Below are 3826 nucleotides of genomic sequence, written 5' to 3'. Positions count from 1 at the left end.
AAGGTTTTGTAAATGTTTATTTTGTTTTTACTTATTTTTTAAAGTTTATTTTGTTTCCATTTATTTATTTTCTTTTATTTTTTTGCTTTTTTTTACTTATTTTATGAAAATTCTTTCTTTTTTGCTTTATTTATTTTGTTTTGTTTCTACTTACTATTGCTATTTTTATTTATTTTATTATAGTTTATTTATTTTACTTTATTAAAGTTTATTTTGTTTCTACTTATTTATTAAAGTTTTTTCTGTTTCTACTTATTTATTTTATTTTTTTCTACTTATTTATTTTCTTTTCTTTTTTTCTTTTTCTATTTATTTTATGAAAATTATTTTTGCTTTTAATGTTTTACACACAAAAGCCCTCTCCCCTGGCTGGTTCATTGGTCCCGGTTCGTGGCTTGAACCGGTACTAAAGACAACCCTTTGGTCCCGGCTCAGGCCACCAACCGGGGCCAATAGTGGTGGGCCAAGAGCGAGGCCCATTGGTCCCGGTTCGTCCCACCAACCGGGACTAATGGGGCCAGACGAACCGGGACCAATGCCCCCATGAGGCCCGGCAGGCCCCCTGGCCTCACGAACCGGGACCAATGGGTCCATGGGTACCGGTTCTTGACTGAACCAGGACTAACGGGCTTATCTGGCCCGAGCAAAATCCATTTTTTCTACTAGTGTAAATCTCATCGTGATTTTTTATCACATCTTAATTGTCTTGATAAAAAATGCATTATACATGAAGCTTACCAGACCAAGAAAATTTCAGAGATCTTTACATTTTGTAGGTTTAGGTCATGCTTCGGCGGCAGCTCTCCTGAACCAAATAGAAAATGCACAATACAATACATATGATGTCAACTCATGATTTCTCAGGGTCTGTGTAGAGAGTACAAAAGATGGGTGAAGAAGTGGTTCATATCGCGGTTGCTCGGTCGGGAATAACTTCAGAAAGGAGAAAAACTAACATTCTATGGGTTGCTGCAAGGGCCGTCGTTGTTCTTCTTCTCCACATTCACCGTCCATCCAAGTAGATGCCCTTCACTAAATTTTTATCAGCCAAATCATTTCCATTCTTTGTCAGCTCTCCAATCGATTAACTTGTGTACCGGTTTCAACTTGTGTTCAATAGAAACTAATGTTCTATCCAATCCCACAGAAAAGAATTAGAATATTGTTAGTGATACTAAATAGGTAGGCAGCATGCCGGCTTGCTTGATTTTTAATCATGATATAATGATTCATAGATAGCATACCTTTCATATGCTCGTAATCTTTCCATGAGGTCAGTAAATGAAACACCGAATTAATAATTTCTCTTGTTAGAAACAACCTTTTCCCGCTCCTGATATTGTAGAAAACATGAATAGAGCAGTTGCAGTGTGTAGTAAGAATATTATAGAAGGCCTCACACATTAATTTTTTAAGTGATGAACACCAGCATTAACAGGATAAAGTGCAATCTTTTTTATAAGCTTTATAAATAATTGATTGGCTCTACCGAGAAACTGGAGTGGACGCAAAGCTGATACACAAGTTGTAGATGAAAAGAAGAAAGAGATACTAGAGGAAGAGAGATAGAGGCAATGGGTCAGGATGTTGTCATGAGGCAGAAGTCTGTGACAAAAGTGAGTTACTTAGCGAATTTACACTTAATATATTTGTCTCCACATTTTATTTGCTACCGCACTATTGATTTGATGAATCATAGAGTATAGAAACTAATGCAATCCATCATTTCACTATATACCATATAAAAATAATTGAAATAACAATTCTCATGCATATATTTTTGGATTGGACAACCGGGAAAATTAAAAAAATAGTTCGATATAAATTCATTTAGGCAAATTTGCAAAATGCAACATGACATGCCAAATTAGTAGATCCTCCCCGGGTTAATGGTTGTCTTAGATGCCATCAAATTTAGCAATCAATGAGGCAAATAGTGATGAAAATCTTATAGTAGTAGCAGTTGCTGCAACGGCGAAACAAGACGTCATGCTCAAATATCGTAGTTATTATGGACGGGAACATTAATTGTTTAAACTACACTTACGCTAATATATTCCATCAATCCGGTGGACGAGCTTCTCCAAGTTGAGGAGATTGTCAACCATTAGTTTTATGTGCATGGTGTTGTTGTTCGTTTATCAAAACTATTTTTAGGTTTTTTTTAACTTGTAAAGCATTCGTTAAGCATCAACCAAAAGGCCAATTAATTGTGTACAGTTTGCATAACCTTGGATTTGGTTTGCTAACTAAGCAACCAATCATACATTACGTATGAGCCAAAATTAATATTTATTAGCCATTTATACTAAACACTTTTAATTCTTTGTATATTATTGTCACTAAATGTAAACTAGTCTTTTATTAATACAATATGTTTATCATACAATCTTAACAATTTAATCGCATTTAATAACATTAATGGCATGGTCACACTAGTAATATTAAATCTCAAAGTAACCTATATGTGGTTATAGAAAGTGTGTTAATTTTCAAAAGTAGCTGGCCATTTTGTTGAAGAGAATTCCTTTTGAACCTAAATGGAACATAAACAAAATCGCTTCCATCTAAAAATAACTTGCCACTTAAATATATTATAATATACTTAATATGATTTTGTATCTCTTTTAGTATCTACAAATGGTCTCTCTATAGATATCTCGATAAAGGGATCCAGAACATGCAAGTCTAAGAAATAATCAATAAATATTTGTAAAATACAAATGTCTAGTATAGCCTATCAATCAAAAGAAATATCTAGATTCCAGCAAGTTGTTTGACTTCGTATCCCCTCTTCTCTACCTTGCTAGGGGCATTGCCATAGCCGTAAAACCGGGCAACGTGGACTATCTTCAAATAATCATGCGGCTCATGAGGCAGGGGCAACCCACTGTGATCTCCCCCATGCCATATGGGCATATTCTATATGCATTACAAAACTACAACAACTCATGACTTCTAGCTCTTCACAAATGTGGCTAAGCGGTATTTGAGAAAACAAAGAAAATAACCTTTTCACTTCCTGCCGAACTAGACTAGCTTGAGAGGGAAGGATGAGGAGGATAGCGCTATAGTCTTGGGGATACGGAAGTTCGAGCAGATTATCTACAGAAAATGAACAATAACCATTATAAAGTGCTAGTAATGAAGAGAGCGGACCAGCAAAAACTATGACTCGCCATTTTAGGCAGTTAATAGCTCTTTGTACTCAAACTACTATTTGTGTCATGCTTCATGTATCCAGACTTGGATGTTTAAGGCTTGATGTGCCTAGCTAGGTCTTAGCAACAAACTTCTCCTGCAATTTCTCTTGCGAAACTTCCAGACAACAACGTTTCAACAATTTATGTGGTGGTTTTGCTTTGTATAGTATCTCAGTAGAGATTAGACCATGTCAGCTCGACAATAAAGTTTGAGACTAGTAACGACTTGAGGTTCAAATTGGCAGAATAGAACTATCTGATCCTATCATAAGTAGTACGTACTAAAATTACTTATAATTCATCGGGGAGCATGGTGCTAGATATGGATATGTGGCTCGTGGGGATGACACTAGAAGTTGGAGGACAACATGGGAGGAGAAAGGGGACCAGACGACATTAGAGCGAAAACGGAGTAGAATACAGTTAGTGTTGGATATGAATACCAATACATAGCAGACTGAGGAGAAGAGAATTAGTCAGAATGCTTAAAAAACCCTTAAACCATGCATGGGAGAACCCAAATCGGTTTGGGTTTGGGTTGTTCTGTATGCTCCGAATTTCGCTTCATATGTAGGGCTTTGCTCTAGGTATGTTGGCAGTGGATGATGGTGCTTTTTTTTTTT

This window comes from Triticum dicoccoides, chromosome 4A (genome assembly GCF_002162155.2).
Source record: "Triticum dicoccoides isolate Atlit2015 ecotype Zavitan chromosome 4A, WEW_v2.0, whole genome shotgun sequence".
NCBI lineage: Eukaryota > Viridiplantae > Streptophyta > Magnoliopsida > Poales > Poaceae > Triticum > Triticum dicoccoides.
Note: the sequence above shows the minus strand (reverse complement) of the source record.